This window comes from Leptodactylus fuscus, chromosome 10 (genome assembly GCF_031893055.1).
Source record: "Leptodactylus fuscus isolate aLepFus1 chromosome 10, aLepFus1.hap2, whole genome shotgun sequence".
Lineage (NCBI taxonomy): Eukaryota > Metazoa > Chordata > Amphibia > Anura > Leptodactylidae > Leptodactylus > Leptodactylus fuscus.
The window spans coordinates 65975599-66000142 of NC_134274.1; the positions used below are offsets into that span (position 1 = coordinate 65975599).

General features: G+C 44.0%; 5 non-coding genes across 5 annotated transcripts; all 5 read right to left on the reverse strand.

Moving 5' to 3' along the window:
- Positions 1–1565: 1565 nt before the first annotated feature.
- Positions 1566–1636, reverse strand: TRNAG-CCC (transfer RNA glycine (anticodon CCC)). The gene has a single exon. It is a non-coding gene; the product is annotated as a tRNA-Gly (tRNA).
- Positions 1637–2793: 1157 nt separating this feature from the next.
- TRNAG-CCC (transfer RNA glycine (anticodon CCC)) lies at positions 2794–2864 on the reverse strand. The gene has a single exon. It is a non-coding gene; the product is annotated as a tRNA-Gly (tRNA).
- Positions 2865–16897: 14033 nt separating this feature from the next.
- TRNAG-CCC (transfer RNA glycine (anticodon CCC)) lies at positions 16898–16968 on the reverse strand. Its single transcript has one exon. It is a non-coding gene; the product is annotated as a tRNA-Gly (tRNA).
- Positions 16969–19434: 2466 nt separating this feature from the next.
- TRNAG-CCC (transfer RNA glycine (anticodon CCC)) lies at positions 19435–19505 on the reverse strand. The gene has a single exon. It is a non-coding gene; the product is annotated as a tRNA-Gly (tRNA).
- Positions 19506–23364: 3859 nt separating this feature from the next.
- On the reverse strand, positions 23365–23435 carry TRNAG-CCC (transfer RNA glycine (anticodon CCC)). Its single transcript has one exon. It is a non-coding gene; the product is annotated as a tRNA-Gly (tRNA).
- Positions 23436–24544: the final 1109 nt, after the last annotated feature.

The window sequence follows — 24544 nt, forward strand, 5'->3', positions numbered from 1 at the left end:
TCAGTATGTCAAAAAGAGTATGTTGTCTGAATCCCACCGAACATATAGAACTAATAGGGTCACCATAATCCAAACTGTGTGTGATTTGCCCTTGTGAATCGGAACCTCGATTGCCGAGATATCACTGTGCTTGTCAATTTGAAAAATAGCTCTAAGGAGTGGTGAAGGCATAGGCGTTGGTCCAGAGAGGTAAGTGGCAATGCCCTCCACATTGCTTCAAGTAGCTTATTTCCATATTGAGACCAAGAACAACAACGTCTGATATTGACTTTACCCTAAGGATTAATGAAGGGATTGACCTTGGTCCAAAGAGGTAAGTGGCAATACCATGAGTGTTCCAAAAAGCTCATTTCCATATTGAGACCAAGGACAATAACTTCTACTCAGTGGGGTAACTACCACGGAGGCAACAGAGGCAGCTACCACAGGGACCGGGACATTAAGGGCCCGGTGACAGCTGCTACCACTGCTATCATTATTCTCAGAGGTCTTTTCGAACCCCCGAGTATAATGATCGGGGCCCCCTGTTGGTGGAATACTTTCCACCAACAGGGGGCCCCGAAGCTGCAGCAACGGCTGACACACAGGAGATGCAGGTCTGGCTCCTCTCAGCGCTTCAGGACGTTCCCCCTCTCTTCCCCCTCCCTTTCTCTGCCTGTCCTCTGCCCACCAATGAGAGGGCTGAGGAGAGCCCAGGAAGCGGGGCTTATCCCTGCCCGAGTTCCTGCCGTCCTGCACTCAAGAGGAGAAGAGGAAGAAAGGAAGAAGGAAAATGAAACTAAAGAAAGAAAACAGGTACACAGGTACATGCTGGGGTTACTTATTAATATCAGGTACACAGGACATACCGGGGTTACTATAGTTATTAATAACAGGCATTTGGGGTGATTACTTTTGTTTTAGTAACTCAATGTGCATTACATTAATAGCAGTTAACCCTATCATATCCCTCACATTAACCCCTGTGTGCCTCACCATAAGAGTTACTGATATGTGAGACATATGGGGGTAATAATAATGAAGATACTTTATTATTACCTCCATGTCTCTCACATATCAGTAACTCTTATGTGAGGTACACAAGGGTTAATGTGAGGGACATGATGGGGTTAACTGCTATTAATATGAGGCACATGGAGTTACTAAATTGTAATGCACATGACCAGAATTTTTATCCACAATTGTCCTGGTATAGCGGTGACATGACAGTATTTAGTCCTTTAGGGGCCACTATGGGACATAATACTGTGTGTAGGGGCCACTATGGGACATAATACTGTGTACAGGGGCCACTATAGGGTATAATACTGTGTGCAGGGGCCACTATTGGTCATAATAGAGCGTGCAGGAATGCGTAGGAGGGACTCGGTCGAGATCTTTGGTGTCGGGGGGGCCCCATGTCAAAAGTTCGCCACGGGGCCCCGCCATTCCTAGTTACGCCACTGCTTCTACTATTGACCTTACTCATTGCTCCACCCTATATTTTTTTAGAATTATTCTCCAGTATTTAAATTCTTCTTTTTGTTTCAAAGCAAAGAATTGATTGCTTTAAAATTCTTTGACATTGCACTAGCCAGGACTCGAACCCAGGTCGCAAGAATGGGAATCTTGCATGATACCCCTACACTACTAGTGCTTTTGGTAGGAGTTTGGAAAACTCTGGATTGTTCCAAGACATACCGTGACAGTGTGTCTGAAAGTTCATTCTCTCTGATTTAGTTTTCAAGGCCAAATACATACAGTTGTCTATTAAACAGAGAGAGAATAGTAATAGGATAGATAAAATTTTTCACATTTTTATTAATACACTCCAGTTTCTTACTAAAAAATAAAACAAAAACAGTGAACACACCCAAGGGAGAGCCAGAATGGAAAGTTACCCATTAGACATTGACCATTAATCTACATCATGGAGTATGTCCTCTGAACCCCGCCTGACAGAACGGTTAGGGTCACCTGAATCAAAGCTGCATGAAATTGTGAATCGGTGACTAGGTTGCCATGATTTCACTGTGCTTGTCAAATTGAAATTGAGCTCTATGGGGTGACAAAGGCATTGATGTTGGTCCAGAGAGGTAAGTGGCAATGCCCTCCACATTGCTTCAAATAGCTTATTTCCATATTGAGACCAAGAATCACCCAGGCCGCGGCGCCGGTTCCCTTTCAGCGCTGCCCACAGCCGCGGAAGGGCGCCGGGCAGGAGCCAGCGCTGGAGGGTCCTTTGTGGGGCTCCATCTGCGTCTCCTGGGTGGCATGGAGAGCTCCGGGCTCAGTCTTACGTCTCCTGCACGGCCTCAATGCACATTCCGACGCAGGAGGAACATCAGATGATGCCGTCCCCAGGCACTCCTGCAGCCATTCGGACCCTTGGACCATCGCAGCCTGCTGGACCTGACGGAGGAGGGCCTCGATTTCAGAAGACAGTGACATGATGAAAAAAAAAAACTTGCTTGTACAGCCTCTTGTGGGTAAGTGATCCTCAGCCTGCATCTTATGTTTTGTAAACAGTATGCTAACCCCACCGATTGTCCTTTGCCTGACCCCCTCCTGCCCTCCATATGACCTGTCTGGTCTGCATTCCCTTTTATGTCATGTGCCCCCCTTTGGGTCCGCTACGTGGGGCTTTCTATACCCCTTCAGAGGCCAAGAATCATAAGTTATTCTATTAACATTAATCACTGTCTCACACGAGAACCCTTAGGTACCCTATATCTTTTAGAATAATTCTCCTGTAATAGAATTCTTCTTTTTGTTTGGAAGAAAAGAATTGATTATTTCGAAATCACTTGTAATTGCGCTAGCCGGGACTCGAACCCGGGTCACAAGAATGGGAATCTTGCATGATACCCCTACACTACTAGCGCTTTTAGTAGGCTTTTGGAAAACTCTGAATTATTCCAAGACATACTGTGACATACGTGACAAGTGTCTGAAGGTTAACTCTCTCTGATTTAAATTTCAAAGCCAAATACATATAGTTACCCATTAGACATTGTCTATTAATGTAAATCATAGAGTATGCTGTCTGAACCCCGCCTGACAGATAGAACGGTTAGGGTAACCTGAATCCAAGCTGCATGAAATTGTAAATCGGTGCCTCCGTTGCCGTGATATCACTGTGTTTGTAAATTTTAAATTGAGCTCTATGGAATGACAAAGACATTGATGTTGGTCCAGAAGGGTAAGTGGCGATACCTTCCATATTGCTTCAAGTAGCTTATTTCCATATTGAGACCAAGAACAATGACTTCTGCTATTGACATTACCCTATGGAGAAATGAAGGCATTGTCTATGTTCCACAAAGGTAAGTGGAAAAGCTATTATCGTTCCAAAAAGCTCATTTACTTATTGAGACCAAGAACATTTACTTCTGATATTGAAATTACCCTATAGATTAATGAAGGCATTGTCCTTGGTTCAAAGAGGTGAGTGGCAATACCATCATCGTTCCAAAAAGCTCATTTCCATATTGAGACCAAGGACAATAACTTCTACTATTGACCTTACTCATTGCGTTCTTGAATTATACTTTTGGAATGAGGCATAAATATTTTATCTCTCCTCTTAGTAATTCCACACTCACTTCAATAATCTCATCAGAAACTTGAACATATACAATACCCCTTCAGAGGCCAAGAATCATAAGTTATTCTATTAACATTAATGACTGTCACACACGAGAACCCCTAGGTGCCCTATATCTTTTAGAATATTTCTCCAGAATTTGAATTCTTTTTGTTTGGAAACAAAGATTGATTGTTTTAAAAACACTTTGAATTGCAAAAGCCAGGGTCACGTGAATGGGAAACTTGCATGATTCCGCTACACTACTAGAACTTTTGGTGAATTTTTGGAAATCTCTGGATTGTTCCAAGAAGCAATGAGACAGCGTGTCTGAAAGTTCACTCTCTCTGATTTAGTTTTCCAAGCCAAATACAGAGAGAGAATAGTAATAGGACAGATAAAATTTTTCACATTTTTATTAATAATCTCCAGTTTCTTATTAAAAAAAAACAAAACAAAAAACAGTAAACACACCCAAGGGAGAGCCAGAATGAAAATATACCTATTAACCATTGACCATTATGCTACATCATAGAGTATGTCGTCTGAGCTCCATCTGACAGATAGAACGGTTAGGGTCACCTGAATCCAAGCTGCGTGAGATTGTGAATTGATTCCTCCATTGCCGTGATATCACTGTGTTTGTCAAATTGAAATTGAGCTCTATGGGGTGACAAAGGCATTGATGTTGGTCCAGAGAGGTAAGTGGCAATGCCCTCCACATTGCTTCAAGTAGCTTATTATCATATTGAGACCAAGAACAATGACTTCTGCTATTGACCTTACTCATTGCTCCACACTATATCTCTAGTTAAAGTAATGTTTGTGAATTATACTTTTGGAATAAGGCATAAATACTTTAGCTTCCCTTTTTATAATTCCACACTTAAATCAATAATCGCACCAGAAACTTGAACATATACAATACCTCTTCAGAGGCCAAGAATCATAAGTTCTTCTATCAACATTAACCACTGTCCCGCACCTAAGTAACCTATATCTTTTAGAATATTTCTCCATAATTTGAATTCTTTTTTTTAGAAACAAAGAATTGATTGCTTTAAAATTACCTGAAATTGCGCTAGCCCGGACTGAATGAAGGGTGGTATGAAGGCCCCAATTTCTTAGGGGAATTTACACTCAGAAACTGGCACTATATGCCAATAGCAACAAATGAAGGGTGGTATGAAGGCCCCAATTTTTCAGGGGAATTTACACTCAGAAACTGGCACTATATGCCAATAGCAACAAATGAGGGTGGTATGAAGGCCCCAATTTCTTAGGGGAATTCACACTCAGAAACTGGCACTATATGCCAATAGCAACAAATGAAGGGTGTATGTAGCCCCAATTTTATTCTTGGGGGATTACACACAGTGTATTCAAGTTAGTTTCAGGGGTGGGGGTGGGGGTGCACACTGTTGGAATGTGGATTGGGGGTATATAGGGTATATGGGAATACACTTTCAGTGTATCCCACTCAGGATCATCCACACTGCGGAAAGATGGGTTGCGCAGATACAGCCTGTCAATGCCACGTTGGTGAGATAGACACTGACAAGCTTCTCCCTGGAATTTAGCTCTTAAAAGAGCTGTTGGTTTTCTTCTCCTTCCTATCCTATCCTATCCCTGCCTAGCCGAATCTAATTCCTAACTCTATAGACACAGACCTCCATCTGTGACCAAGTGAAAGCTGAGAATGACGCGACGCTGGGCGGAGCTGTTCTTATCAATCAGAGGTCACATGTTTTCGGCAGCCAATGGCATTTTCCTATTTTTTTTCAAGGTCCCTGTTGTCGTAGTTCTTGTCCCAGGTGGGTGTCAAGGTGGGAGGGGAATCGAGTTTTCAGTCACTTTACCATGCGGTGTTCGATTCGAATACGTTGGATAGAACACTGTTCGCTCATCTCTATAAGCTAAAGTTCTCAGAACCTGACTGAAGCCATTGTAAATCAGTTGGGTCTGGTTGGTGCCTGTGGTTCTGTTGTGTGGTATGCCCTGGACTGTGCTATGGACAGATCCTTCCTTACAGGGTTGTCTGCCCTTGACAAAGCCCTATATTGTTTATATACAGCCAAAGCAGTTAGTTTTCAGGTGGTTTTGGAGTTTCAGCATCAATGGGTAACTAAAGAGACTCTTTTCACCCGTGCATTAAGGTTTCCATTTATAATGGGAAAAGCAACGCTATGCTGAAGCTATAACATGACAGAACCAGCGGAGCAATATGCCACCAGTGACTTATAATGGGGCAAAGGTTGAGCGATCTTGAGATTTCAGGATCAATTTTAAAATCTGATTTCCAATCATTTTCCATTCAAACCCAATCCCGATCCCATTTCCGATCCTAATGTAAGTCAATGAGATTTTTTAATGATTGAAAATCGTATTTTAAAAACGATCGTGTTCACTACACAGCATGGAGTCCAAAAATTGAAGCCTCCACATTGTGTAGTGATTAAAAAATCCGCCGGCCACTTAGTCTTCCCCACTTACCTGCACAGAACTGCTGCTGCCTCCTCTCCCGATGTGTACGCCGCTCCCTGGAGCTCCGGGTCATTGTTCTCTCCTCTCTCTCTTCGCACGCCGGCAGAGCGCTGTCCGCGCCCCCGCCTCCCAGGCTTGTGTGACTGATGCTGGGAGAAGGTGGGTCTTGTTGTGGCTTAGGAGAGTGTGGGCGGGTACTCATGTCTCCCCTCCCTGCACCTGCCCACACTCTCCTAAGCCACAAAAAGCCCTGCCTACTCCCAGCAGTAACAGTAGCCTAGGGAGGCGGGGGTGTGCACAGCGCTCTTCCAACGTACAAAGAGAGAGAGGACAGGAGAGAACAACGGCCTGGAGCTCTGGGGAGCGGCAGTGGTTCTGTGCAAGTAAGTCGTTTTAGGTGAGATCGGAAGCTGATCGCGATCGTGAAATTTACTCAATCGCCGATTGGGATCTGATCTTTTCCGATCCCGATCGCTCAACCCTAAATGGGGCTCTACCAGCTCTATAGATTGTGAGAAGGTGACAGGCAGAGTGCTGAAGTCCCACTATATCAGCCCCAGATTTCTGACTTATGAGTGGTCCAGTGCGGGTCTTAAATCCAGCTGTTGTAGTAATAGAGAATTAGGCTATGTCTAAATTAACAATTTTTTATGGTCCTGTAAGGGGTTACTATAGTTTATACTACAGATGGGATTAATGTAAGGGATTATGGACAAAATGGACAACGCCTTTAACTTTTAAATCAGTCAGGGGGAATGAAAAGTATATATATAAAAAATCATTCTCACCTGTCCCCTATGCTCCGGTGTCCTTCCAGCACATTCCAGTCCTTCTGCTCAACGGGTTCTGGGGTTCCACTGAAGCAACTGATTGGCTTCATAGGTCACGTAACCACTGAGGCCAATAAGCAAAGGGCATGTACTGTCACTACCTGTGACAGGTCTTTTCCTGAGGCCGCTGAATGGTCTCAGTGGTCATGTGACCAGTAACTTCAGCGGAACCTAGGAAGAGAACTGTGAGAAGCCGCTGCAAGCCGTGAGTTTGGGTTTTGTGGGGGTCCTGGCACAAACGTATGTGCACTATTGTGACGAAAAGTAGCCTATTGTTTAATTGGGTGTATTAACTATGTTTGTGGAAAATTTCAGCCAAATCGGTGGAGCGGTTTTTCCGTGATTGAGGAACAAACATCCGAACATGCAAACATGCAAACATGCAAACATCCAAACACACAAACCCACAAACCCACAAACTCACAAACTTTCACATTTATAATATTAATAGGATATGACTGTAGCAGTCAGTAGTAGCCCCTATTGTCTTAACAGTGGTGTTTTGCTGCCATCTACTGGTGTGAAGAAATATAGCCTGGGACTGTACTACTGTGAGACAATAATCACCCTGTTCTGTTTGGTAAATGGTGCGGTCCAGAGGAAGTGACGTGAGCAGGAAGCACAGAGCAGCGTGGTGTGGGTACAGAGTGTGTGCTGTGAGGACCTGTGAGAGGCCATTGCTGCTGTAGGCCATAGTAGAAGGCCTGAAACACTGCAGAGACTGACTGGAGAAAGCGGCAGTGTTGTGGAGATTGTTCTGGAGACTAAAGCCGGACTGTGCCTTGGACTTTGTTCAGACCTTCACCCAAGACAGAAGCAAGACAGAGTCTGCTGAGTTCCTGGACAGGTCTGCATCGAGGGAGCACCACAGAGAGCTGAGAGAGACTGTATAAACCCGGTACCGTACAAGTATCTCAGGGACAGCTAGGGCCAGTTTATAGCGTGCGTTATCCTCATACTGTTATATGTAACTTAGTTTTATTTTGTTGATTCCTTCCCATTTTCCATAAGTAAATTGTGTTATATACCTGCCAGTGTGCGTCTGTCTCCTAGTCGCGGATCCTCGTTACCTGCTGGCCCGGACTTACATTTTGGCGTAGTCGGCAGGATCCGTAGCTCAGGAGACATGTCGGACAGGGAAGAGGGAACCTCTGCCGGGTCAAGCTCAGGCGCCCCAGCTGATAGTCCCAATGTAGCTGTTTTACCAGGAAGGAGAATGGTGCCGCCGGGCTCAGTGATGAGCCAAGTGACAAAATTTAATGGATGTAATATGACGGTAGCTGAATGGGCAGATCAGAAACGAGGCTTACAGCAGATATATGACATTGCACCAGATGTGATAGTACAGTTAGCCACACTGACGCTGACAGGGGACGCCAAGACGACTGTCAGGCTACAACCAGCTAATGAGAAAAAGACATTTGATGAAGTAGTGACTTTGTTAGAGACCATTTATGGAGAGACAGCATCATTAGGTTCCCTAAAGGTCAGGTTCTTTCAGCGAACCCAGTCAGAAACTGAAACTCTCCCTCAGTATGCCAATGCCCTACAAGAACTACTCAATGACGTTAGGGAAAAAGGGGGAACCAACGCTATAGCCGACTATGACCGTACTCTCCGAGACCAGTTTGTCATAGGAATACGTGACAAGATCATAGCAGAGGCAATGCAAGATGAGATAAGGAGACGGCCACAATCTACCTTCAGTGACATATGGGTGGAGGCAATTTACCGTGCGAATAGTAAAGTGACAGAGCCACAGGTGAGACAGAGTGTCACACTAAGTCAAGGGGCTGAAGCAGCAGCTATAGGAAAAGCCAGAGACCTGGAGTCCATTATTCAGAAACTACAGGTACAAGTAGAATACCTAACAAAACGCTGCGAAGATTATGCACAGCAGGCCAAGAGAGGCTATGAAGGAGGAAGAGTGAATAAAGTACCTGAGAGTGGAGTGTCAGGGGCCTACCGAGGGGGCCCAGAACAGGACCGAGAACGTTGGGTCTACCGAGGGGGCCCAGAGAGACGACCACCTCGGCGAGAGATCCAGTGCTGGGTGTGTGGAAGACTGGGACATGTCGCTGCAAAATGCCCAGACAAGTTCCCAAGACAGCCGCCTTTAAACTAGAAGGTTCCAGCGCAGCGGGGCATGCGTTGGAAGGGAATAAAAGAGTGAAGGAAGTTAAGAGCCCTGATGATACACTGATTGCAGCAAGCCCAGTATTGCAGGTCAAGATGAATGATGTTCTTGTTACTGGAATGATAGATATGGGATCACAGGTTACCACTATGGGAAGAGAATGTTATGAACGGTACTTCCAACAGTCTGCCCAGTATGACCCTGAGATGTTTGTGAGTGTGGTGGCAGCCAATAACCTACCTGTCCCGGTATGCGGAGTAGTCTGGATGGACGTGAACATATGCGGCCGAGACTTAGGCAGAAGAGGTATTATCGTAGTCCAGGAGGGCTATGATAAACAGATCCCCGTAATTTTAGGGATGAATATTCTGAAGGACATGGACCACCTGCTGTTTGCTAGAGATGGGCATAATTATTGGAGAGAAGCTACTGCTCACCAACCCACTCGGGCTGCCTTACAGCGATTAATAAGGATGTGTGGACTACAGAGAGCCACCGGTGGAGAACAGCCCGTGGGCTGTATTACTGTTCCTCATCACACCAAGATAACACTACCAGCTGAAAGAGAGACTATTATATCGCTCCCACTGGGCACCACCCGGAAATTAGAAGGCCTCTCTGTCATGATTGACCCATTATCTAACCAGAGCGGGTGCACTAATGTGCTTGTGGCTCACTCCTTGTCTGTGGTAACCCAGGGGAGAGTGTTGGTGCGGTGTGTCAATACCCATAACCAGAGTTTAGATCTGACTCCAGGTAGCCTCCTTGCCAAGGTCTATGCTGTCCCAGCTGAAATACGAAAGGCGACACCTTTAGAACTGACCCCGTCCGGGAAGGGGGAATGGTCAGTGACCGTGTCCACAGAAGCAGAAGGGCTCATTGTCTCCCATGAAGAAGGGCGGTTGCTGCGGGAACGGATGAAGTTAAATGTTTCCCGATTCACCACTGATCAAGTCAGAAAGATAGACCAGTTGCTAGGAGAACACAAGGCCTCATTTGCACGACATGAGAATGACTTTGGCTGTGCACAGGGAATCTATCACGAAATACCCACTGGAGATGCGGCTCCCATCCGAGAGAGATATCGGCAGATACCACCCCAACAGTACCAAGAAGTGAAAGATCTGCTGAATTCAATGCTGGAGAATGGAGTTGTTAGAGAGAGTCAAAGCCCTTGGGCTGCACCAGTGGTGTTAGTCAAAAAGAAGGACGGATCTTTAAGGTTCTGCGTGGATTATCGTAGACTGAACTCCTGCACGGTACGTGACTCTTACCCGCTCCCCCGTATTGAAGAATCGCTTACGGCCTTAGGCAAGGCCCGTTACTTCTCGTCCCTGGATTTAGCAAGTGGCTACTGGCAGGTCCCCATGAGTGAGAAAGACAAAGGGAAGACGGCTTTCATCCTCCCAATGGGTCTATATGAGTTCAACCGTATGCCTTTTGGTCTGACCAATGCCCCGGGTACATTCCAACGGCTCATGGAGAAATGTCTGGGCGATTTCAATTTTGAATTCACTCTGATTTACCTTGATGACATCATTGTCTATTCCGCTACATTCGAAGATCATCTTCAGAAGCTGGGGCAGGTTTTTAGGAGACTAAGAGAGCACGGTTTGAAGTTGAAGCCCAGTAAGTGTCGCCTGTTACAGGAAGAAATTGAATATTTGGGACATCGAATATCAGGACGTGGAGTGCAGCCATCCAGTGAGAAGATTGCGGCTGTGCGAGACTGGCCCACTCCTACCACCCTACGAGAGGTCCGTGCCTTCTTAGGGCTTGCTGGATATTACAGGCGGTTTGTGAAAGACTTTGCACACAAAGCTGAACCACTGAATGCGCTATTGAGGAATACCGCTAGGGGTCCGAAGGCTCAATGCGTGCCTTGGGGTATCGAACAAGAGAGAGCATTTCAAACTCTGAAAGATGCTTTGACCAACCCTCCAATTCTGGCATATGCTGATTATCATCTACCCTTTCAGCTTTATACAGACGCCAGCCAATATGGTCTTGGGGCAGTACTCTCCCAAATCCAGAATGGAGAAGAAAGAGTGATCGCATATGGCAGCCGGTCATTACGAGACTCTGAAAGAAACCCTGCTAATTACAGCTCCTTCCGCTTGGAGTTATTAGCCCTTGTGTGGGCAATGACTGAGAAGTTTGCGGGGTACCTCACCGGGGCAGAAGTACAAGTGTTGACAGACAACAATCCACTGGCACATTTGGATAATGCAAAGCTAGGTGCCCTGGAGCAACGGTGGATGGCCCGACTTTCTAAGTACCGCTACAGTGTGAAATATCGCTCCAAAAATGAGAATCAGAATGCCGATGCATTGTCCCGAGTCACCACCCAACCACCGGTCGGGGACATAGATCAAGAATTAGAATCAACAGAGGTACCTGATTTCACCCAGTTTTCCCAGAAGGTGGTGACTGCTCGACAGAGCGAAATACTGGGAACTCAAGTAGCTCCCTTCCTGGGCCCATCCCACCAAGAATGGATTGGGCTCCAGCAACGTGATCCAAGCCTGGCACTGCTATGCCGTTGTGTTAAAAAGGGGTGCAAGCCTACTACTGATGAAAGAGACCAGCTGTCACCCGAAGTATTAGCGGTACTGGGGCAGTGGAACCGATTGGAGATGAGGGACGGGATCCTACGACGGCGTGTATACTTGCCAACTGAAATTGACGCCTGTTATCAAATTGTAGTGACTACTGATCTGGCCCGTCCACTAGCCGCCGAGGTACATCGTAGGAATGGTCACTTTGGAGCTGAGAAGACCTTTAGGTGGCTCCAACGATTGATCTTCTGTCCGAGTCTCCGCTTCATTGTTGAAGAAGTATGTCGTGATTGCAGAGCATGCGAAATCAACAAAGCAGTTGAACAGAGGGCTCCAACACAGACCATAGTGACGAAAGAGCCACTTGAAGTATTGATGACTGACTATCTCGCCGTGGGATATTCTGCAAGTGGGCATCAGTATTGCTTAGTTATGGTAGATCACTTTACCAAATTTGCTGTAGCCGTTGCAACAAAGGACCAGACTGCTGAGTCGGCTGCTGAGGCCCTGTGTCACCACTTCATACGAGTGTACGGCTGCCCTCAACGCATTCACTCTGACCAAGGCGCCTGCTTTGAGGGGCGAGTCATGCAAGAAGTGCAACGTATTTATGGAATGAAAAAGTCACGCACCACCCCATACCATCCACAGGGGAACGGGGCATGTGAACGATTTAACCGCACATTACTTCAGATGATCCGTACCTTGGAAGCCGACAAGAAGCGACAATGGCCGCAGTACCTGCCTGAATTGCTATGGGCCTATAATAATCAAATCCACTCTGTCACAGGGTACGCCCCATATGTTCTCTTCTTTGGGCGACCCGGAAAAGGTGTGGGAGACCTCAACCTCGAAGACACCGATGAATTTCCTTATCGAGGCCTGCCCACTTGGATTCAGGCTCACCGTCAGAGATTAGAGACTGTCCACCGGATAGTACGTGAGAGACTACAAGAACAAGTTCACCCTAATCATCGGCCGGTGCAGGACACCCCTCTTAAAGTGGGCGATTTAGTCTTGGTACGAGTAAAGAAGCCACTAGGGAAATTGGACAGTAGGTGGGAACCTGACCCTTACTGCATTGTGGCCCACCCTCATGTTGATAGTCCCGTTTACCAAGTCCAAAATACCCTGACCAAGCAGACGCGGACGCTACACCGTGACATGTTACGCCCATGTCAGTCTCAGGGACCAGTTCAGAACGACAGAGAGGAAGTGACTATGACACACCCCTCCACAAGTGAGCCCTGGTTGTGGGATGACGATGATGATAACGGGGGTGTTGTGGAAGCTGTGACCACCCCGACAGTAACTGGGCCTGCAACAGTAGTGACACCCCCGACTGCCATATCTGACCGTCCTAATGAGAGACCGACCTCTACACTTGCTGATGATATGACAAGCTTGCGGCGGACTAGTCGCTCCACAGCGGGTGTACCGCCAGTGCGCTATGCCCAGAATGAGTTTGTTTGGCCAGCGGTCCATCGTTACATCACAACATTGCGATTACAGAAATGTGTTGATGGGGCTATTGTTGTCAGGGACTGCCAACATTCGACTGGGGGGGTATGTAGCAGTCAGTAGTAGCCCCTATTGTCTTAACAGTGGTGTTTTGCTGCCATCTACTGGTGTGAAGAAATATAGCCTGGGACTGTACTACTGTGAGACAATAATCACCCTGTTCTGTTTGGTAAATGGTGCGGTCCAGAGGAAGTGACGTGAGCAGGAAGCACAGAGCAGCGTGGTGTGGATCCAGAGTGTGTGCTGTGAGGACCTGTGAGAGGCCATTGCTGCTGTAGGCCATAGTAGAAGGCCTGAAACACTGCAGAGACTGACTGGAGAAAGCGGCAGTGTTGTGGAGATTGTTCTGGAGACTAAAGCCGGACTGTGCCTTGGACTTTGTTCAGACCTTCACCCAAGACAGAAGCAAGACAGAGTCTGCTGAGTTCCTGGACAGGCCTGCATCGAGGGAGCACCAAAGAGAGCTGAGAGAGACTGTATAAACCCGGTACCGTACAAGTATCTCAGGGACAGCTAGGGCCAGTTTATAGCGTGCGTTATCCTCATACTGTTATATGTAACTTAGTTTTATTTTGTTGATTCCTTCCCATTTTCCATAAGTAAATTGTATTATATACCTGCCAGTGTGCGTTTGTCTCCTAGTCGTGGATCCTTGTTACCTGCTGGCCCGGACTTACATGACCTAGAAGAGTGTAGTGAGAGTGAAAGAATTTAGGGATGAAGGTAGCAGACAAATATGGTTCCTGGATACAAATTATGTCTAGTTGCAATTTGTCGAAGTGTAAGAAGGCCTTATGTCATTGTTGCCGGGAGTTAAAGCCTTTATCATTATATGCAGATGATCTTACACATGGGAGTAATGCTTTATGCTGCAAAAAAGCATGATATAGGACAAGGGGATGGGGTGGTGGGGTCTACCCTCTGATACAGGAGTAGGTCAGGAACTATTACTGCACATGCCAGAGTGATAATACGATGAACCACACGATGCATGAAGTGTGGGGAGACATGGGAACCAATGCCACTACAGTCTAACCAGGTGGGTTTAATCCTGGTAAACAGTGCTATAAAGAAAGAATATCAAAGTAACAACCAAAAAGTGCCAATAAAGCATAAAAAATACAGCACACAAATCCTAGAAAGAGCCAAAAGTAACAGTTATCCATGTAATCCTATTAATATTATAAATGTGAAAGTTTGTGAGTTTGTGGGTTTGTGTGTTTGGATGTTTGCATGTTCGGATGTTTGTTCCTCAATCACGGAAAAACCGCTCCACCGATTTGGCTGAAATTTTCCACAAACATAGATAATACACCCGATTAAACAATAGGCTACTTTTCGTCACAATAGCGCACATACGTTTGTGCCAGGACCCCCACAAAACCCAAACTCACACCACCATCTCTGCAATCTCACACACTTTGGACCATAGCAAGCCACAAAATTCATATTGCCCTCTACAGCCTCGCCCCTAACCCCACACAATCACATATACATATACTTTACCACTTTGCCCCTCACCTCAACGATACTCCAGGAGGCTCTCTTTAACGCTCCGGAGCAGCCATGTTTGCTGACCCCCACCGCTCTGACAATCCGCGACACCGCCCACCCATGTCAATACCCCTAGGCAGTCTAATAAATGCAAAAAAAAAAGTTTACAAAAAGTAAAAAAAAATATAAAAAAATAAATAAAAAGGATTAAAAATTCAAATCTCACCCCTTTCCCTAGAACACATATAAAAGTAGTTAAAAACTGTGAAACCCATACATGTTAGGTATCGCTGCGTCCGAAATCGCCCGCTCTACAAAGCTATACAAAAATTTTCCTGTTTGGTAAACGCCATAGTGGGAAAAATGGTCAAAAGTGCCAAACCGCCATTTTTTCACTGTTTTGATTCTGATAAAAATTTGAATAAAAAGTGATCAAAGCAATAACATTTCCCGAAAATGGTAGAACTACAAAGTACACCCGATCCCGCAAAAAAAAAAAGACTCCCTATACATCCCCGTACACGCACGTATAAAAAAGTTACGGCTGTCGGAATATGGCGACTTTTCAAAAGATAATTTTTTAACACAGTTTTGGATTTTTTTTAAGGGGTCAAAATGTAAATAAAACCATATAAATTTGGTATCCCTGGAATCGTAAGAAAACACAAAATACAGGGGACATGTCATTTTGGTTGCACAGTGAACGCAGTAAAACCAAAGCCCGTAAGAAAGTCGCAGAAATGCATTTTTTCTGCGAAACCACCCCATTCTGAATTTTTTCCCTGCTTCCCAGTACATTATATAGAATAAATAATGGTGGCATCATGAAGAAAAATTTGTCCCGCAAAAATTAAGACCTCATATGGCTCTGGGAGTGGAGAAATAAAAAAGTTATGGGGTTTAGAAGGAGGGGAGTCAAAAACGAAAAACAAAAAATGCCATCGGCGGGAAAGGGTTAACTTCAAATACTTCTGTCCCAAAGTCACTATGTAAAGTTTTTCACAACACCGTATATATAGCAGCTCAAATACAAAGTAACTGCAACACAAAAGTCTCACGTATTCTCTGAATTATAGCAAAAACAAGATACAAAGTTACATTTCATATCCCATACCTTATACACACTACAAAAACCTTACCCACACCTGTATATACCCACTTCTACAATCACCGCAGACGAAGTCGCGGGTACCAGCTAGTACTGAAGATAAATGTAAATCATAGCTCCTTTTAAAAAGAGTGTCTTCTGAACTCCACAGGTTAGGGTCACCAGAATCCAAACTGTGTGTGTTTTACTCTTCTCAATGTTAGACTCCCTTGCTGAAAATGAGCTCCATGGAGTAATGAAGGCATTGTCCTTGGTCCAAAGAAGTAAATGGCAATGCTCTCATATCTTTATAATGCTTATTTCCATATTGAGACCAAGAACAATAACATCTGCTACTGAAATTACCATATGGCCTATTGAAGCCATTGACCTTGGTTCAAAGAGGAAAGTGGCAATACCATGAGTGTTCCAAAAAGCTCATTTCCATATTGAGACCAAGAACAGTAACTTCTGCTACTGACATTACCATATGAAGAAATGAAGGCATTATCATTGGTCCAAAAAGGTAAGTGGAAATACCATCATTGTTCCAATAAGATCATTTCCATATTGAGACCAAGAACAATAACTTCAGCTATTGACATTACTCTATGGAGTAATAAAGGCATTATTATTGGTGCAAAGGGATAAATGGCAATACCCTCAATGTTCAAAAAAGCTAATTTATATATTGAGACCAAGGACAATAACTTCTGCTATTGACCTTACTCAGTATGTCGAAAAGAGTATGTTGTCTGAATCCCACCAAACATATAGAACTAATAGGGTCACCATAATCCAAACTGTGTGTGATTTGCCCTTGTGAATCCGGACCTCGATTGCCGAGATATCACTGTGTTTGTAAATTTGAAAAATAGCTCTAAGGAGTGGCGAAGGCATAGGCGTTAGTCCAGAGAGGTAAGTGGCAATGCCCTCCACATTGCTTCAAGTACCTTATTTCCATATTGAGACCAAGAACAATAACGTCTGATATTGACTTTACCCTATGGATTAATGAAGGGATTGACCTTGGTCCAAAGAAGAAAGTGGCAATACCATCAGTGTTCCAAAAAGCTCATTTCCATATTGAGACCAAGGAAAATAACTTCTACTATTGACCTTACTCATTGCTCCACACTATATCTTTTAGAATTATTCTCCAGTATTTAAATTCTTTTTGTTTGAAAGCAAAGAATTGATTGCTTTAAAATTCTTTGAAATTGCACTAGCCGGGATTCGAACCCGGGTTGCAAGAATGGGAATCTTGCATGATACCCCTACACTACTAGTGCTTTTGGTAGGATTTTGGAAAACTCTGGATTGTTCCAAGACATACCGTGGCAGCGTGTCTGATAGTTAATTTTCTCTGATTTAATTTTCAAAGCCAAATACAGAGAGGATAAGATAGATAACATAACATAGCATAACATTTCTTACTAAAAAATAAAACAAAAACAGTAAACACACCCTAGGGAGAGCCAAAATGAAAAGTTACCCATTAGACATTGACCATTAATCTACATCATGGAGTATGTCCTCTGAACCCCGCCTGACAGAACGGTTAGGGTCACCTGAATCAAAGCTGCGTGAGATTGTGAATCGGTGACAAGGTTGCCATGACATCACTGTGTTTGTCAAATTGAAATTGAGCTCTATGGGGTGACAAAGGCATTGACGTTGGTCCAGAGAGGTAAGTGGCAATGCCCTCCACATTGTTTCAAGTAGCTTATTTTCATATTAAGACCAAGAATCGCCCAGGCCGGGGTGCTGGATTCCTCTCAGCGCTGCCCACAACCGCGGAAGAGCGCCGGGCAGTAGCCAGCGCTAGAGGGTCCCTTGCGGGGCTCCATCTGCGTCTCCTGGGCGGCGTGGAGAGCTCTGTGCTCAGTCTTTCAGGAAGCTGTGCGCGTCTCCTGCGCGGCCTCAATGCACCATCCGACGCAGGAGGAACAGCAGATGATGCCGTCCCCAGGTACTCCTGCAGTCATTCAGGCCCCCGGACCATCGCAGCCTGCCGGACCTGACGCAGAAGGGCCTCGATGTCAGAAGACAATGACATGGTGAAAAAAAACAACTTGCTCGAACAGTCTCCTGTAGGTAAGTGATCCTCAGCCTGCATCTTATGTTTTGTAAACAGTATGCTAACCCCACCAATTGTCCTTTGCCTGAACCCCTCTTGCCCTCCATATGACCTGTCTGCTCTGCATTCCCTTTTATGTCATGTGCCCCCCTTCACTACCCCTTTGGGTCCGCTAAGTGGGGCTTTCTATACCCCTTCAGAGGCCAAGAATCATAAGTTATTCTATTAAAATTAATCACTGTCCCACACGAGAACCTTTAGGTACCCTATATCTTTTAGAATAATTCTCCAGGGAAGAATATGCAAATCCGCCTTCCATGATGTAATTAGGAAGACAGTTGCTGTCTCATTGTTGCAAACTAATAGAGGGCGCTCACTGGAATGTGCAAGCCTGTCTTAAGACAGGATTCCAGTGAAATAACCCAATAATGGCTGCTCCCTTTAGCCTCATGCCCGACCTTCCAAGAGGCCTTTGTTTAGCAATGACGCTGGGATTAATACCAGGTATAGTCTCTCAATCGAGGACAGCTGTTTCAATCTGGTTGGCTCTCATCAGCCCAATGTAGAGAGGACTATAACCTGGTAGAGGTGAGAGGCTTAGACAGGGTTCGGGGGATATTGTCACTCCTTAGGGAGAGACCACCATATAGGTGTGTGGAGACTTGTTAAGCCTTTAGCGCTCCACTTTGCAAGGAACTATGGGAAGAATATGCAAATCCGCCTTCCATGATGTAATTAGGAAGACAGTTGCTGCCTCATTGTTGCAAACCAATAGAGGGCGCTCACTGGAATGTGCAAGCCTGTCTTAAGACAGGATTCCAGTGAAATAACCCAATAATGGCTGCTCCCTTTAGCCTCATGCCCGACCTTCCAAGAGGCCTTTGTTTAGCAATGACGCTGAGATTAATACCAGGTATAGTCTCTCAATCGAGGACAGCTGTTTCGATCTGGTTGGATCTCATCAGCCCGATGTTGGGTTATTGGGTTATTTCACTGGAATCCTGTCTTAAGACAGGCTTGCACATTCCAGTGAGCGCCCTCTATTGGTTTGCAACAATGAGGCAGCAACTGTCTTCCTAATTACATCATGGAAGGCGGATTTGCATATTCTTCCCATAGTTCCTTGTAAAGTGGAGTGCTAAAGGCTTAACAAGTCTCCACACACCTATATGGTGGTCTCTCCCTAAGGAGTGACAATATCCCCCGAACCCTGTCTAAGCCTCTCACCTCTACCAGGTTATAGTCCTCTCTACATCGGGCTGATGAGATCCAACCAGATCGAAACAGCTGTCCTCGATTGAGAGACTATACCTGGTATTAATCCCAGCGTCATTGCTAAACAAAGGCCTCTTGGAAGGTCTGGCATGAGGCTAAAGGGAGCAGCCATTATTGGGTTATTTCACTGGAATCCTGTCTTAAGACAGGCTTGCACATTCCAGTGAGCGCCCTCTATTGGTTTGCAACAATGAGGCAGCAACTGTCTTCCTAATTACATCATGGAAGGTGGATTTGCATATTCTTCCCATAGTTCCTTGCAAAGTGGAGTGCTAAAGGCTTAACAAGTCTCCACACACCTATATGGTGGTCTCTCCCTAAGGAGTGACAATAATTCTCCAGTAATTGAATTCTTCTTTTTGTTTGGAAGAAAAGAATTGATTGTTTCAAAGTCTCTTGAAGTTGCGCTAGCCGGGACTCGAACCCGGGTCACAAGAATGGGAATCTTGCATGATACCCCTACACTACTAGCGCTTTAGTAGGTTTTTGGAAAACTCTGGATTGTTTGGAAGCTCATTTACCTATTGAGACCAAGAACATTTACTTCTGATATTGAAATTACCCTATGGATTAATGAAAGCATTGTCCTTGGTCCAAAGAGGAAAGTGGCAAAGCCATCATCGTTCCAAAAAGCTCATTTCCATATTGAGACCAAGGACAATAACTTCTACTATTGACCTTACTCATTGCTCCACCCTATATCTTTCAGAATTATTCTCTAGTATTTAAATTCTTCTTTTTGTTTCAAAGCAAAGAATTGATTGCTTTAAAATTCATTGAAATTACACTAGCCGGGATTCAAACCCAGGTTGCAAGAATGGGAATCTTGCATGATACCCCTACACTACTAGCGCTTTTGGTAGGGTTTTGGAAAACTCTGGATTGTTCCAAGACATACCGTGACAGCGTGTCTGAAAGTTCACTCTCTCTGATTTAATTTTCAAAGCCAAATACATATAGTTGTCTATTAAAGAGAGAGAGAATAGTAATAGGACAGATAAAATTTTTCACATTTTTATTAATACACTGCAGTTTCTTACTAAAAAATAAAACAAAAACAGTAAACACACCCAAGGGAGAGCCAGAATGAAAAGTTACCCATTAGACATTGACCATTAATCTACATCATGGAGTATGTCCTCTGAACCCCACCTGACAGAACGGTTAGGGTCACCTGAGTCAAAGCTGTGTGAGATTGTGAATCGGTTACTAGGTTGCCATGACATCACTGTGCTTGTCAAATTGAAATTGAGCTCTATGGGGTGACAAAGGCATTGACGTTGGTCCAGAGAGGTAAGTGGCAATGCCCTCCACATTGCTTCAAGTAGCTTATTTCCATATTGAGACCAAAAATCGCCCAGGCCGGGGTGCTGGATTCCTCTCAGTGCTGCTCACAGCCGCGGAAGGGTGCCGGGCAGGAGCCAGCGCTAGAGGGTCCCTTGCAGGGCTCCATCTGCGTCTCCTGGGCAGCATGGAGAGCTCCGGCCTCAGTCTTTCAGGAAGCTGTGCGCGTCTCCTGCGCGGCCTCAATGCACCATCCGACGCAGGAGGAACATCAGATGATGCCGTCCCCAGACACTCCTGCAGCCATTCGGACCCCCGGACCATCGCAGCCTGCCGGACCTGATGCAGAAGGGCCTCGATGTCAGAAGACAGTGACATGGTGAAAAAACAACTTGCTCGAACAGTCTCCTGTAGGTAAGTGAACCTCAGCCTGCATCTTATGTTTTATAAACAGTATGCTAACCCCACCAATTGTCCTTTGCCTGACCTCCTCTTGCCCTCCATATGACCTGTCTGCTCTGCATTCCCTTTTATGTCATGTGCCCCCCTTCACTACCCCTTTGGGTCCGCTACGTGGGGCTTTCTATACCCCTTCAGAGGCCAAGAATCATAAGTTATTCTATTAACATTAATCACTGTCCCACACGAGAACCCTTAGGTACCCTATATCTTTTAGAATAGTAATTGAATTCTTCTTTTTGTTTGGAAGAAAAGAATTGATTGTTTCAAAATCTCTTGACGTTGCGCTAGCCAGGACTCGAACCCAGGGCACAAGAATGGGAATCTTACATGATACCCCTACACCACTTGCGCTTTTGGTACAGTTTTGAAAATCTTTGGATTATTCCAAGATACAATTTGAAAGTGTGTCCGAAAGTTCACTCTCTCTGATTTATTTTTCAAGGCCAAATACATACTGTTGTCTATTAAACAGAGAGAGAGAGAATAGTAATAGGACAGATAAAAATTTTCACATTTTTATTAATACACTCCAGTTTGTTACTAAAAAAAATACAAAAACAGTAAACACACCCTAGAGAGAGCCAGAATGGAAAGTTATCCATTAGACATTGACCTTTATTCTACATCATAGAGTATGTTGTCTGAATTTCACCTGACAGATAGAACGGTTATGGTCACCTGAATCCAAACTGCGTGAAATTGTGAATCGGGGCCTCCGTTGCCGTGATATCACTGTGTTTGTCAAATTGAATTTGAGCTCTATGGGGTGACACAGGCATTGACATTGGTCCAGAGAGGTAAGTGGCCTCCACATTGCTTCAAGTAGCTTATTATCATATTCAGACCAAGAACAATGATTTCTGCTGTTGACATTACCCTATGGAGAAATGAAGGCATTGTTGATGTTCCAGAAGGGTAAATGGAGAAGCCATCATCGTTCCAAAAAGCTCATTTCCATATTAAGGCCAAGAACATTCAATTCTGATATTGACATTACCCTATAGAGAAATGTAGGCATTGTTGTGGTTCCGAAAAGGTAAGTGGAAAAGCCATCACCGTTCCAAAAAGCTCATTTACCTATTGAGACCAAGGACATTAACTTCTGATATTGAAATTACCCTATGGATTAATGAAAGTATTGTCTTTGGTCTAAAGAGGTAAGTGGCAAAGCCATCAGTGTTCCAAAAAGCTTATTTCCATATTGAGACCAAGGACAATAACTTCTACTATTGACCTTACTCATTGCTCCACACTATATCTCTAGTTAAAGTAATTTTTGTGAATTATACTTTTGGAATAAGGAATAAATACTTTATCTCCCTTTTTTATAATTCCACACTTACTTCAATAAGCGCACCATAAACTTGAACATATACAATACCCCTTCAGAGGCCGAGAATCATAAGTTCTTCTATCAACATTAACCACTGTCCCACACGAGAACCGTTAGGTAACCTATGTCTCTTAGAATATTTCTCCATAATTTGAATTTTTTTTAGAAACAAAGAATTGATTGTTTTAAAATTACTTGTAATTGGGAATCTTGCATGATACCCCTACACCACTAGCGCTTTTGGTACATTTTTGAAAATCTTTGGATTATTCCAATATACAATGTGAAAACGTGTCCGAAAACTCACTCTCTCTGATTTATTTTTCAAAGCCAAATACATACTGTTGTCTATTAAACAGAGAGAAAATAGTAATAGGACAGATAAAAATTTTCACATTTTTATTAATACACTCCAGTTTCTTACTAAAAAATAAAACAATAACAGTAAACACACCCTAAGGAGAGCCAGAATGGAAAGTTATCCATTAGACATTATCCATTAATCTACATCATAGAGTATGTCCTCTGAACCCATTCTGACAGATAGAACGGTTATGGTCACCTGAACCCAAGCTGCATGAGATTGTGAATCGGAGTCTCCGTTGTCATGTGTTTGTCAAATTGAAATTGAGCTCTATGGAATGACACAGGCATTAACGTTGGTCCAGAGCGGTAAGTGGCAATGCCCTCCACATTGCTCCAAGTAGTTTATTATCATATTGAGACCAAGAACAATGACTTCTGCTATTGACATTACCCTATAGAGAAATGAAGGCATTGTCGTGGTTCCAAAAAGGTAATTGGAAAAGCCATCATCTTTCCAAAAAGCTCATTTACCTATTGAGACCAAGAACATTAACTTCTGATATTGACATTACCCTATGGATTAATGAAAGCATTTTCTTTGGTCCAAGTGACAATACCATGAGTGTTCCAAAAAGCTCATTTCCATATTGAGACCAAGGACAATAACTTCTACTATTGACCTTACTCATTGCTCCACCCTATATCTCTAGTTAAAGTAATGTATTTGAACTATAATTTTGGAATAAGGCATAAATACTTTATCTCCCCTTTAAATAATACCACTCTTGCTTCAATAAGCGCACTAGAAACTTGAACATATACAACACCCCTTCAGAGGCCAAGAATCATAAGTTCTTCTTTTAATATTAATCTATATCTTTTAGAATTATTCTCCAGTATTTAAATTCTTCTTTTTGTTTCAAAGCAAAGAATTGATTGCTTTAAAATTGCACTAGCCGGGATTCGAACCCAGGTCGCAAGAATGGGAATCTTGCATGATACCCCTACACTACTAGCGCTTTTGGTATGTTTTTGGAAAACTCTGGGTTATTCCAAGACATACCGTGACAGCATGTCTGAAAGTTCACTCTCTCTGATTTAATTTTCAAAGCCAAATTCATACAGTTGTCTATTAAACAGAGAGAGAATAGTAATAGGACAGATAAAATTTTTCACATTTTTATTAATACACTCCAGTTTCTTACTAAAAAAAAAAAAAAACCTGAACCAGTAAACACACCCTAGAGAGAGCCAGAATGAAAAGTTACCCATTAGACATTGTCCATTAATCTACATCATAGAGTATGTTGTCTGAACCCTGCCTGGCAGATAGAACGGTTAGGGTCAGGGTCGGACTGGCCCACGAGGGGAACTGTCGAATCCCCCGGTGGGCCCCGGGCCTTGACTATTAGTCATCATTATGGGGGCCTTTATGGGGCCCTACCGGACCTCCACTGCCTTTTTTTAATAGGCAGTGGAGGTTCGGTAAGGCCTCTACCCAGGGCTGGTGTCAGCACCCGGCAAGTGATGGGGCCCCAACCTCCCTAGGGGGCTCACTGGGTCGCCAGGTGCTGACTCTGTGAGTTACTAAGGGAGAAAGGCTCCATGCTGCAGGAAGATGCTCTTGGGGTTATGTACATAATTATTTTTAAATTTGTAGATAATTAAAAGTGAAACATTTTTGCAAATATAAGTAATTAAACATTTTGCAGAGTTTTAAAGATTTTCTCTAAATATCTTGTGGTCACAGTCTGTTGTCTTGATCGGTTGCCAGTGGATATGACCATGAATGCAGGAACTTTCCAAGGTCAGAAAATCAGCCATGATTTCCTTATTGTGGCCGGGATATCTTCTGATACATGTAGTGTCCCTGTCTGATAATTCAGCTACAATAAGAAAATCATAGCTGGGCTCCTGACAAGTCCCAGACCATAGAAAGTTTCTGCATTATTGGTCTTATCCATTGGCAACCGATCAAGATAACAGACTGCCACCAATAAGAGAGTGAGAAAAAATCTTTAAAACTTTGCAGAATTTTTAATTACTTATATTTGCAAAAATGTTTACCTTTTAATTATCTACAAATATAGATATGATTATGTACATGGGAATACCCCTTTAAGCACCT